We start from the raw sequence: 14,280 nt of genomic DNA on the forward strand, positions 1-14,280 counted from the left end.
CAAACTGCAGTTCATCGTACGGATTCAGCTTGTACTCAGACAACAGACTGATCCAATTTTTTCCAGTAATATAAGTGATGGATAGTGCCTTCGTTACTGACACGACATAAGAAGTGAAACCTGCAAAAATAGCCATCGTAGAGCAAACCAAACGGTTTATTCTGTGATGAATGTCACATGGCAAAACCTGCATCGTAAAATTGCAGGAAAAGAAAGAAAACATGACATTAAATCAATAAGATTTAGACAGTAAATCAATAAGATTTACTTGATGTGACACGAGTGAATCCTTACCAGGAAATCACTATGTTGAAGTACTAAACAGAAGATTGATCGTCCAACTACGTGTGGCATGCAGGGGCCCCGCCTACTCCCACAAGCAGGACAGTCCAAAGGTCGTGACAAATCGTATGGACTGAACATCCATGGGACTGGAAATCCTGGTGGGTGCGATAAACCCTGCAATGCATACAGATATTGGAGTGTAACCATAATTGATAAACCGTCCTCACAAAAAATATGATCTGGATACTTCAAAATATACAGACTGAATTGAGTGGACAGACATTAACATAGACCGTTCACACACCAAAAGCGGCAGTACTAATAAACAATACATGGTTCACAAACACAAATCAAGTACTGAACAATAGTACTTACTACAGACAAGCAAAGTTGCACTAACTAAACTCTGCAGACTATTTCTTGCCACCGACCTACGGGATGAACCCCGCATAACTGACTAGGCCATGGACTTCGTGTAAGATGTCTACATGCACCATCACCATCTTGTCAACCTTGGAGAACCTAACAGAGTGGTCTTTCCACTCATAAACATGATGATGCAGACATGCCGCATCAGATTTGTTGGGAAGCTTTACAAGAACCACACCCTTCGTAATCGAAGGCACAGCCAGGAAATTGTTGTGGTCAAGTACAGCCTCGAGAACACGCCTGACAACAATGCTACAGGAAAGCACTAGTTCAGGACACGTGGCAACAAGGACACAGCAGCTGGATAGTTCAGCAGTAGAACTCATCATCAGGTCTTCCAGTTCACGCGGCATGACTTTGAGAACTTCATCTCCACCGCGGACCTGGTTCTAGTTCAAACAGAAACCATATTTTATTACTACCTCCGTTCAGAAATATAAGATGATTTTTGATATTATACTCCATATATGACTACATATACGCACAGAAATGAGTGAACAAAGACACTAGAACATGTCTTCAAAGGCATGAGAGCAGAGGGATTACATGCAATATCCATAACACAAGTTACTGAGGCAAATATACCCTCTTAAAAGGTAGCATTGATGTTCATAAAGTACTCCCTCCGTCCCAAAATTCTTGTCTTAGATTTGTCTAGATACGAATGTATCAAGTCACATTTTAGTATTAGATACATCCGTATCTAGATAAATCTAAGACAAGAAATTTGGGACAGAGGGAGTAGTTGAAAGTAATCTATAAGAAATCAGTGTCAACCTCTCGCATGTTTTGGTCAAAAGAGGAATTTAGAACCGTCATTTGGCACACTAAAATCACATGCAAGATCACCCAGAAAGTTGTATTACCAGTACTAGTACTGCGTGTTAGATGAAAAAACACGATCAAGATCAAGAAAAAGGTCGTCAACAAGAGACATTACCTGGACTTGCTTAATGACGGATCCCGGAGAGGGGGGCTTGGACAGGGCGATGGCTTTGAGCTTGTCTGCGGTAGTCTCAGCGGGGTGCTTGCGCTTCTTCGTACCATGAGCCTCGACGGTTTTGGCCAGAGCCATAGACATCACGTCGGCCGGTGCTCCGGCGTCCATCCAAGAGAGGAAGCTGAGAGAGAAGAGTGAAAGGAGGAACGAGATGAGGGAGAAGCGAAGTGAGTGGGGGTTTTCTTCAAGAGAGGAAGCTGAGAGAGAAGAGTAAAATGATGGTTGCTTCGTCCGTCCAACTTACTGCTGGAAAGGAGGGGGTTTTGTGATTTGACGGCTCATTGGGCATTACTGCGGTGGTTCGATCGGGGTAGTCTACCGTCACTCTACTACGGAGTAATTTAGTGGATGGCTGGTGGACCCAGGTGCTGGCTGTCCCACACGTTGGCGAAAATGAGTAATTTAGTGCATGGCTGGAGGAGGATCCGCACGGTAGAGCGTGTCCACTATTTTTCTGAAGAAAAAAATGATTACAGCAAGCGTTTCCACTCTTACGACGGAGGAGTGCGAAACACGGCAGCCACTTGAACATACACAGTGCTCCTACTACTAGGCACGTGCAGTGGTTCATACGTCAGTACTACACAATCTTGTTGCTAGTGTAGTAAGATATGCCGATAACAAATGATGTTGTGCGCATGTCAACTACTCCTATATGTAACATAGTACCGCTTTTTGACTGTCCGGTCGAGAATGAACGGTGAGATTAATGTTAATAGAACTAGGTCCACAGCGCACGGAGAGTACGGTGCTACAGTATTCCACGAAACATGAACCATATGAGGCACAAATAGTGTTAGGCAGGGTGTATGAAGGGTGCACGGGATGGGAGCAAAAGTTCCCTTGTCGACCCACTTTTGGGTGTTTGGCAGAGTGCATGAAGGGTGCATGAGTCCACACTAGTAGGTTGACAAAAATACACGAAGAGGAAACAACTATATTGAGATGAGAATGCAACCAAACACACCCACACGCTTTGTGCTACAGTGACTGATCTGCACCGTCTGAGTTTGATCCAATGGTCATGTTGCGCCGAGACATGGACATGCCCATGCAGAGGGCGCCTAAACACCACCGAAGTCCCTCTGCTTCTCGAGGCGCATGACGTTGGTGATGCAGGGTGCAACCGCCAGTAGAGCCCGCTCCCGGTCGACGGGAGCTAGCTCGTCAAAGACGGCGTCCAATGGCACGAATGGATTCCGGTGACGGAGCCTTGAAAGGATTCGCCCGGCAATGGCGACGGCAGCCCGCAACCCCTCCTTGTCCAGCTCAGCCCCCACCATCGCGCGGAGACGGCTCAGCTCCTTGGAGATATAGATGAAGAAGGAGACCAGGTCAGGAAGCCGCAGCTCGTTGAAGTCGACCGGGTGGTCGAACGGGTTTAGCCCGACGGCCGGCATCATCGTGCTGGCACGACGGTAGGCATCGCGCAGCCGCAACACGTGCGTGGCAACTTGGTTCACCAAGTGGCTGAGGCGATCCTAGACCTCATCACGATTGGCCCGCTCGCGCTCCAGCCGGCTCCCCTGACGGCCTATCGTATCTCCCGCTTTCTGCAGCAATGCCGCCGAAGCCTCGAGCATCTTTCTGGTGGACGCCTGCCGCTTTTGAAGCTCCGTGAACTCCCGCACATAACGGAGGAGCATGGCACTCCTCTCCTCCTTGAGCTCACGGAGCTCCACGTCCTTGGCCCTGAGCTCCGCATCCTTGACATGGAGCTCCTGTGTCAGGCGCCTCACCTCGGACTCCGTGATCTGCTGCGCCGCCATGGCACCAGGTAGAAGCAATGGGGAGAGGAAGCAAAGGGGGCGAAACGGCTGAAAGGCAATGCAATCTACGGGAAGGCGGAGGGAGCGGGGAATCTTTTGGTTTTCACCACGGTAAAACACCAGTCGACGACTTCTCACATCAGGGAGCAGTGGGTTTTTACAGGCGGAGTCATCGTGACTAATTGCTGGCGCGCCTGCTCCCGTCAATCAAAAAATTAAAAATCCTGCCGCACCCAAACACCAGAGCAACGTCGCGGTGGATATTTAAATTTACCTCGCCGGCAAGTAGATAAAAAAAGGGGTGAAAAAATAAATGTGGCGGCGGCCTAGCTAATCGGTCGAACTAGCCCAACTAGGTAGCCACCGTGCTTCACTGATGTACTCGGCGGGAAAGGTGGTCTTTCGTGATTTGACGACTCATTTACTTGCTTCGGCGCTACGACCGAGGAGGACCCAGAAAACGCGCGGTAGGGCGTCCCACGTCAGGAAGAATATATGCATGCACCACCCGGGAGGACCCCGAAACCGCACGGTAGGGTGTGCCACGTCTCGGCACGGAGGAAAAACATGCGTGTAAAACATACTTTATCAGACGTAGTACCTATGGTTCGACCTCGGGACCCAGCCAGTCGGTCGAAAACACCCCACTAGCCACACAGCTTCATCATGCAAACGTGGCACGGAGGATAGATGTGGTTAGCTCCATCTCGACCAGCCACAACGTCTCTTGTTCTAGGCGATTCTTCTATTTTCCAAGCCTTTTTTTAGTTGTAACACCACGGCAAGCTAGCGCCGCTCTTCGTGTGTGCCCGTGCAAAGGTTAGACGATGGAGAGAAGAGAGATTGAGATCGCAGACCTGGGACCCACCAGTAAGTGAGACAACGGTCATGCACGTGTTGACGAGGCACTCCCTCTACTCTACTCAACGCAAGTACTGTATAAAATCAAGTTATGGGACAAAGCCAACAACCGTTCGTTTTTTCAGGCTATCGACTTACGCTTTGTAGTCCAGGTTGCCAGTTCGAATCTCATCTTTCATGTTTGCTAGTTTTAGGTCCAAATTTGATTAATGACAAGTGGGACCCCCGTGTGTTGTTCCGATATTTCAGTGTAGGATGGTTTTTTTGAACAAACACTTTGCGCGGTTAGACAAGTAATGGCACGAGTTACACGTATTTTGCAAGTTTACGAACAAAAATGACAGCGGCATGGAATATCACATCCACCCCGCAGCTTAGATACTATGGTGATACGAGTTTTTACACCGTTGGAAGTGAGATCCAATGGCTTGGGAGTAGTCTTTGCAATTATGCGCAATTTCCAAACTCTCCAAAGGTTTTTTTGCAAATAATACATTCAGGCCTCGTGTGTGCCGCTGCATCTTCGATCCAACGGCTCCCCGGTGCTCATATTAGGTGCTCCCCGTAGCTTAATTACCCGCTACGGTCATATGAGCATCTAGGTCGTATGATCAGTGATCAGATGGCACATGCGTAGTACTTGTACTTTCCGCGCATTTCCCAAACACTATCAGTCGTATATTGCAAAAACATTCAAACCTCCTACTGTGGGCCGTTAGATCTCAGTGAACTCGTATCACCATAGAATCTACGGTGCGGGAGCACCTCATACTCTCCCGTGCGAGAAAACATAAGGTGCTATCGCAGCTTGGATGCTACGGTGATACGAGCTTGGAGGTTGTTTGATCTGAGATCCAATGGCATCTGAGCAGTCTTTGTGCTTGTAAGCAGTGGCTGAACTCTTTTGGGGCTTTTCTGCAAAAAACCATTCGAACCACCGAGGAGATGTTGGGTCACAAATCCAATGCCTCCGAAGAGCTTGTATCACCAAAGCATCTAAGGTGTGGTAGCACATGATATTCTTACATACAGGAGAATATGATGTCCTCCTTCATCTTAGATGCTACGGTGATACGAGCTTCGAGGTCGTTGGATATGGGATCAAAGGGCATCTAAGTAGTTTTTGTACAAATTGTGTGCAATTCTCAAACTCATCAAGGTTTCCTGCAAAGATATTAGGACACATCATGTGAGCTGCTATATCTCAGATCTACAAGCTCCAAGCAACTCGTATCGGCATATAGCATCTAAGGTATGGGGGCACATGATATTCTCCCGGGGAGGAGGGGTGGGGGGTGCACAACCAATCGGTAGTTGGGAGGGTGGGGACAAATATAATCTAAACAACCCTAAACAGAGCTCCACAATTTTATCTAAGGTCGAGGGGTTGACCCCCGACAATCATAGCTCCGCCTAAACACAACATTTGCATGTACTGTAGTACTAGACTTAATATTCGTGTTTCAGTTTCATGTTCATTTTAAATATTGAACCGAGGACCATGGATGTCTTACATTTTACTCCCTTCGTTCCTAAATATTAGTCTTTTTAGAGGCTTCAAATGGACTGGCACATACGGATGTATATAGACATATTTTAGAGTCTAGATTCACTCATTTTGCTCCATATGTAGTCACTTGTTGAACTCTCTAAAAGACTAATATTTAGGAGTAGAAGGAGTATTTTTGAATTCATGTCATACATGCATGGTTTGGAAAAATAGATGCACTATACTTATTGGATTGTTGTTGTGTTCGTGCGTGTGTGTCTGTGTGTGTGTGTGTGGTCATATGCTTGATACATACAAAGTTTTCTCACCTCCATATTGTTCATCTTTTAAATTTGAATTTGCATTGGAAAACTTACTAGGGATACCATGAAATGTGAAATCCATGTTGATATCACTATATCACAAACTCACTCTAATTCAACAACTCGTCATAAATCAATTACCACGTTGAGATTAGTATTTGCAAGGAAAATACGGGTATTGTAATACACATAGACTCGTTCGGCAATTTAAAAGGTTCCTTTCGTATTCTCGAATGGTAGGACCCAACGGCGTACCAGCCAGACCTTGGCTCGTCTTGATCCTAAAAAAACCGGGCTCGTGTCCTTCGGTGGCGTGCGTGGTACGCACATTAGGCAACCCCAACCAGTCGAGCATCAGCGTTTCAAGTCGAAATATCTGGCGGCCAGAATTCCAGCCCTAGGAAATTCCCCTCATGTCCCCGGTCCATAATGACTACCGATGAACAACGGAGGGATGCTTTAGTAACTAGACAACGTTACCTACCGTGCCGAGCACGGTTCAATTCCCTCGGTCGCCGCTCGTCAAGGTCACCCATCAACTGCATTGCCTAGTACTACTACTACTACTACTACTACTACTACTACTACACCAGGATGAGCACAGAATTGAGCCCGTTTGTTCGTGCCTAGTACTTGAGTTAATATATCAGGCAATGCACTGGTACGGAGGGATTATCCTTTTACTCTGCATATATAACTTGTCTGAAGTCTAACTAAGCAAATTTTTTGACCAAATCCTTTGTTAAGAAATACAACAGGACAGATGTACGGCTTGAAAATTTATTGCATGATGCAGGTTATGATATTGTTTCGAATCCTGGATCTTAAATTTCAGAAAATCCAAAAGTGAGCATAAATTCTTGAAACTAAGCATGGTCACGTGATATGGCACAAATATTACTTCGTAAGTTTTTTTCTTCAATTTGAGACAAGCTGCTTATGACAAGTTGCACAAATGAAGAGCCAAGGTATTTTCGAACAAAGACCTGTCACGTTAAGGCGAACGCTTTCACTATTGAAACCGTGGGCGTTTACGTGCCGCCATGAGTCCCCACTTCTCATCAGCAGGTGCCATCCGAGCAAGCGTGTGAGTCGACGGGAGGCGTGCGAGCAGACCGCTGCGCCGGCTATCAGGGAGGCGTGCGAGCAGACCGCTGTGCAGGCTCACCGGGAGGCGAGCCCTTTGACCAGGCTCCGCCACCCACCGTCGTCCCAACTGCTCCCACTTTTAATGTTGCCGGTGCCGCAGTTTAAAATCAACCCCGCACTACCCAGTATCGCTACAATCCTCTCTCTTCCTCTCCGATTCTCCTGTCCTCTACCTCCAACTAGCCTGACCTAAACGTACGCCATGCCGCATCACGATGGTCTGCCCTTAGTGTTCCAGTTTCCTGAGGAAGACACCTAGCCGAAGTCTCAAGAACATAAGGCGCTTTGGGACGAGGTTGAATTGGCCTTGCTGGAAGACGCCGCGCCTGTCCCCGCTCTCGTTCCGGCTCCCGTCGCCCCGACTGCGCCAGCGCCCATCCCCGTGGCATTGATGGGCTGGGAGAGGCACATTGTCGCCGAGCTTGATCCCACGGGGTTCCACGAGGTCCCCGCCGACTTTCGCGCGCCCGTGCACCTGCCAGCGCATGCGCCTGCGCGTGCAGTGACGCGCACGCCCGTGCCGGTGCCCGTGCACCTGCCTGCGCATGCACTGACGTGCGCGCCCGTGCACACGAATGTCTCTGCTGCGCCGTTGACAGCGCCTATCCCCGCGCGGGTGCCAGTGCCCCCCTCAGCGGCATGGATGGCCGTCGTCGACCGCTTTCTTGCACCAACGCCAGTCGCCTCCTCCCGCCAGTTGACTCGCTCCGAAGTCCAGAACATTTTGGCCTTCCTTGAAGCTAGGCCAACATCCAGGAGTACGCCAACAACGGCGGAAGACGCCGCCGTCGCCGTCGGTCAGTGGCCCGACGACACACAGAGCACGGCAGAGGACCCGCTTCCCACCGCGAGACGCCCCCGCCGCCGCCGCGTAATCTAAATTTGCCATGAAAAACGTTCGGATTGCCATGCTTAAAATCCGAACGTTTATCATTTCCGTTTATTTTATATCGATCATCGTATAATTTAAAGTCGGAGTCAGACTGAACGAAATGTATGGTTTGATCGATTGAATGTTCTGCTAGAGCCGTATCAAATTAAATATAAAACGTCATCGAGCCACATGTATTCCTTGTCATCCAACGACCTAGACTGCTTCAATGTCCAGCGCTCAACACGATAGCGTGCAGTTAATTTCATGCCAAAAATAGTGCTAATCACATGACAACACGCAAATAATATCCTAGTAGTTAATATCCGCATGCACTTAATATACTTCCAAATTAACGTGCATTGCACATACACACTGACTAGTGCTGCTAGTACGTGAAACTGGTGCCGTGACTTGTGAACGCGTCCAGATATGGTCAACGGCAACATCGCCCACGAGTTCTTCCTGTTTGCCCGTGCGTCTAAACGCGGAAGGGGAGGAGAGAGAGAGAGCAGACATGGAACCCACCAGTAAGTGAAGGCGAATAGTACTAAAAATAATATTACATGCTATCCATTAATTAGGCTGTGGTAATGTAAAAACATTATGTGAACAAAGGGGGTACAGCAAACATTGCTATTCTACGTATGTTGCCTATTGACGTGCGGCTTGAAGGCCCGGTCGCATGTTCGATCCTTGTCCTTTATTTTTTAATTTGTATATGGGTCCAAATTTGTTTCATGACATGTGGGCCCCTCGGTGTGTAGTTTGTAGCACTTTAATTTGTGGGTCGAAATTTGTTCCATTCCAAGTGGACTATCGGTGTGTAGTTTTGTAGCTTATTTATAATAATTAAAGAGAACAACATAGTTTTTTCAATAATACCATGGTGCGACGTTGAAGGCGAGAAAGGACGTGCAAGAGAGCGATGACCAAGCCAGAGGGAAATCAACTAGGGGAGTTGCGTGGGTTGCAACGGTGTTTGGAGTAGTTGTGGGCCGAATGCTATGAAAATATAATCTAAACCGACCGGAATAAATGCCTACACAAATTAATCCAAGGTTGGAGTGCCCCTCGCAATGTAAATAGCTCCGGCTTTGTGAGGGATGGAGAGGTAGTAGCTTCAACGCGTGGAAGATACGGTGTGAGAAAGCGAGGTTAATCGAGAGACATATAGATAGAGAGACAAAGTGAGTGTGGTCCGACATTCATTGAACAAATATATATGCTCTGGAGAGATATTGTCCGATTGAGCTTTTTGGCAAGGGTAAGGGCTGTGAGATAGAGCTTGAGAGATGATCCAGTCGCAGACGTGTAGATATATTTTGTGCGTGGGAGGAAGCAAGGTCAACCGATCACATAGGGTCGCTGTGCGATCGAAAGAGTGAGACGGGTTGGAGAGAGTGACCTAGATAGACGATGTGCGTGAGAGAGTATACAATGTGAATAGGTCGAAATGGGCTCAAACATGGTGATATATTGTTTTTGTCCGAGAAAGAGCGAGGTCAATCGAGACATACGGAGAGAGAGAGAGAGAGAGAGAGAGATTGAGTGAGCGTGGCCCACCATGAGGTCGAAAGAGTGGCGGCGGCTTGGATGGACTTACCTGGATAGACAATCTGCGTGAGAGAGTATAGAGTGTGTCGATCGAGGCCCAAACAGGGAGATATATCATTTGTGTGTGAAAGAAAACGAGGTTAAACGAGACTCAGATAAAGAGAGCGAGATTGAGCGAGTGTGGCCCGCCGTGCGGAAGGAAGAGTGAGACAGTCTCGAGGGATTGACCTAGATATACAACGTGCGTGCGTGCGCACGAGAGGTTGGGGGGCTAGATAGGCAATGCATGTATTTAGCGCGAGAGGGTGAGAGGGAGAGGGGGGAGAGAGAGAGCTCGGCATGGGGTGCAATGGCGGGTGTGTGAGGTAAATACATTTGGTAACAGAGTGGAAAAAGGGGTTGTGTAGTTGAGAGACTTAGAGATCGAAACATGGAGAGAAAGAATGAACGTGTGTTGGAAACCGATAGCTTCCTAAGGTGGTTAGGAGAGGAAGATTGACCGATACAAGAAGTATGTAGCGTTTGTGTGTGTGTGTGTGTGTGGGGGGGGGGGGGGCTAAAAACAACATTTGAATGTACATAGTACGAGACTTAATATCGATGTTTCAATTTGGTGTACATTGTAAGATTTGAACCGAGGACCAGGCATATGGGTAATTATTTCGAATTCGTGCCATACTAAGTTTCGAAAAGTTGACATTGACTCAATTTGTTGTGCTATTTTGTAGGTCATATGTTTGAATCCATCCAAAAGTTTTCTCACTACCATGGTGTTCATCATATACATATGAATTTGTATTAAAAAAGTAGCGTGGATACAGTGAAATGCGAAATCCACGTTAGAATTGGAGATTGCTACGTGACACACACTCTAATTCAAATAACTAACTACGTGACACACACTCTAATTCAAATAACTAATTATGTGACACACACTCTAATCCACGTTAGCGTGGGTACCGTTTCGATTTTTTTTCAAATAACTCCTCATTAATTAATTTATAGTACTCCCTCTGTTCACTTTTATAAGACCTTGAAGACATTTCAGACAATGTGCAAAACAGTTCATTTTAAGTTGTCTGAAACGACTTACAAAAGTGAACGGATGGAGTATCTCGTTTCGAATGACTAATTATTGCAAGGAAAACACAGGCATGGTAATACATACAGATTCGTTTGCAAATGAAAGAAGATTCATTTGCATTCTCAAATGTAGGCGCACTAGGCAGACCAGGGTCCTGTCGGGGTGGACGCTGCTTCGGTGCCTTAAAGGGAATTGCCTTTGGGTCACTGACATGTGGGCCAGCCAGCTGTTGGGCCCACATGTCATGGACACAAAGGCAGGTGCCTTAAGGCACCGAAGCATAGTCCTGTCGGGGTGGTCGCGTGTGTCGGACGGACGTGTAGCACCCAGCCACCCACCCCTCCCCCCCAAAAAAAGGACGACGACAATATAAGTTCGCGCTTCCACGTTTTGGATTGAAATATCTGGCGGCCCCAATTCTAGCCCTGCAAAATCTCTCTTCTCCACCGTCCCCTTCCGCGCCCAGATTGCTCAAATCCCTAATTCGCCGCCAACCCTCGAATCGCCCCTCGTCTCGTGTCTTTCCCCACCGTCCCCCACCTCTGTGCCGGATGACGACGACGAAGACGACGGTCGCGCTTCACCACCGCACCGGAGCTACCTCATCTACGCCCTCGTCCACCGCACCGGGTGGTCCACCGACAACGTCGGCCGCCGCAACCGACGTGCCTCACAGACACCGAGTTCCACCGCATCAGGTGCGCTTCACCGACGCCGTCTCCCAGCTCACCGGGGCTACTTCACCGAGCACATCGTCGCACCTCCGCCCCCCGAGGCCGTTGGGGCTTCACCAACGGTCTTGTCCACCTCATCGTAGCGCTCTGCTGCCACTCAAGATCTGCATCCGTGCGCGGCCAGCCAACGCCAGCGCATCACCCTCAACGGCTCTGAAGTGACCCACACTCTAGCCAGGCGAGCATGCCCAAACGCCGGCCCGAACTAGGTATCCACACATCACTCCCTTGTGCACTATTCCGATGATGTTTGGATATCCTTTCACTGCTCTCTTAGCTTACACGCCTATGCAACTCTGACTTTAACTCTTATTTATTCTGGAGATATCATCTGAAGCAAGCAATCCATTTTTTAGCGAAGCATGACGGCGCTACGGGATCTGGTACACATCCTGCAGACCCGTGTAACCTTGTAAGTATCTGTCCTCCGGTACAACATCAAGGTCGATTCCTCTTATTTGATCAACCATTCGCTGTGTCAAAAATGTAGAGGGGGATGCAAGGAGCACAAGGCCTGCACATCCAAGCAAGTGCTAACATGGACTTGTACATGGAACATCCCAAGCGCAAGCAGAGCTGCAGTGAGCCTATACAACGAGCTAGCGTAAGTCCCTGCATTTCATTTAATTCATATTGGCATTCGTGTATGATTTTAGTGCAGTGGCTGATCCACGAATTCAAGTTACCAAGGGCGAACATTTAACTTAAAAAATACGAAGGCACTTGCACTCCGGAAATCAACATAACTTGAGAAATGTGAAGCTACATGTACTTTGAAAACCAGCTAATGATCCAAAGTAGTTCAGATTATAAACAATAAATGATGCAAGCACCAAAAAACACAAAATGCAACATGGTGTACAAGGACTACAAACATGGTCTGTACCTGCTTGAATTATTTGTTCTCAGGCTGAAAATATCGAAGTGTAATTGCACGTATAACTAGTGCGCAAACTGCATATCAATATATCTATGCTGCACAAGTATGGCAATAGTTTCAAACAACAGATTAGAAAAGTATTTATGCTATGTTGTCATGATACGGGGACTTTCTGGTAGATGGCCTCGACGTTTCCTCAAGCTATGAAAATGCACTATAATTTGCTTGTCATCAATGCCTGCAAATCTCTGTCTCTCTCAACATAGTAGATCATCATTAGACACTAAATCCTTCAATGAGCTTGCAAAATGCTTGCATTAGATCCCTCATTAGACACTATATGTTCATCACCAGGAGCATGTAAAATGTTTGCATCAAATCTTTCATTAGCAGTCTGTTCATTAGACACTTCAGGCTCAAGAACAACATGAGCTTGTATGTTTGCACCGGAAACTTGATTAGATACATCCGATTCAGTCAGTTCAGTATTGATTGGGGGAGTTATAAAATAAGTAGAAATTGGTTTCATTTTCTCATAGATTCCCTACATACAAGCAGTTTTACAACACCGTCAGGTTTAACTATTGGCCAGAAATTGAAGAGTTGAATTAGATATAATCAGGGATGTGATGTACCTGCTCGTTGCGCATGCTACTCTTGCAAGCTGCGACTGTCCATTTGCGCAAGCTCGATGCCATGCCCGTGCTGCCGCCGCTGCCTCCCACGCAGGCTACACCCAGGGTTGGATCTTCATCTTCTTGTCCTTCCGTTCGCTTGAAGCCCGGTGACCGCCCTCCAACGAGGGCGCGAGGAAGTGCTGTGTCGGTCTGTCCAGCGGCGGCTAGGTTAGGAGCGAACCAGGCTGGAGGCTGGAGCGAATGAATTGGGATTTTTCCTGCTGTCGATCGATATGGGAGGCGCTCGTTTGGGCCGCGAGCCTGCTATAGGGCCTGCCTTGCACTTATGTTATTGGCCCATCCAAATTGAAACATTTTTCTTCATTTTTTACATTGCCTGCTCGTGCGTTGGGACGAACAAAACTAGCATGGGCCAACCTGGACGAGTCAAACTAGGTGCACACTTTCCAGCCACCTGAGGCGGCCGCCCATACCAGCCCCTATGGTGGCGTCGCCCCTTTTTGCGTGTATGATTGGATAGTGAAAAATATTCCAGTGGCGCTTTTGATTTACCCACAGAATGGTTGAATTGCTTGTTTCTATGAACTGAGTTCGCCAATAATGTGAAGGATGGCAGTCTTTTCATCCTATTGTAGATTGCTTAGATCTCGATATGCCAAAAGTAATCGCATGAAATATACAGTAAAAGCCAGTGTGATGTGTTTGGCTACAACTAGTCTGACTACACGTCCTCATATAGCATATCAAGGATGCACCATCTTACCAGATTAACCATTCGACTTACCCATGCAGTGTGGGAAGAAAGAAGTATTGGGACTGTGTATCCAAGCAATTAATGCCATGGACTCCTTCGTACAACCTTGTAAGCGAAAAAGAAGTTGCAGTGTGCCTGTACAAAGAACTAGCGTAAGTTCAGTTACCTGCTTCTCGGAATTTTAGTTAGCCACTTATTGCAAAATTGTTCAATTATGTTGCTTGGCTTAATTTAGTTTGCTACTGATTACATAATGGCACAACCTGTTAATCATATTGTAGACTGTGCCTATCTATGTGTTTGATACTTACTGTTAAGAATTACTTGTTTGCCTTAACTTAAATATCTACTTGTTTGTTTCACTGCTTTGTTGCTGCAACAACGGGTTACAATGATGTTAATAACTACTTTTCAGCATCCAATTGAAACTCTTTAATTCCTTGTTTGTTTAACTGGT

Source organism: Aegilops tauschii, chromosome 7 (assembly GCF_002575655.3).
Source record: "Aegilops tauschii subsp. strangulata cultivar AL8/78 chromosome 7, Aet v6.0, whole genome shotgun sequence".
Taxonomy (NCBI): Eukaryota; Viridiplantae; Streptophyta; class Magnoliopsida; order Poales; family Poaceae; genus Aegilops; species Aegilops tauschii.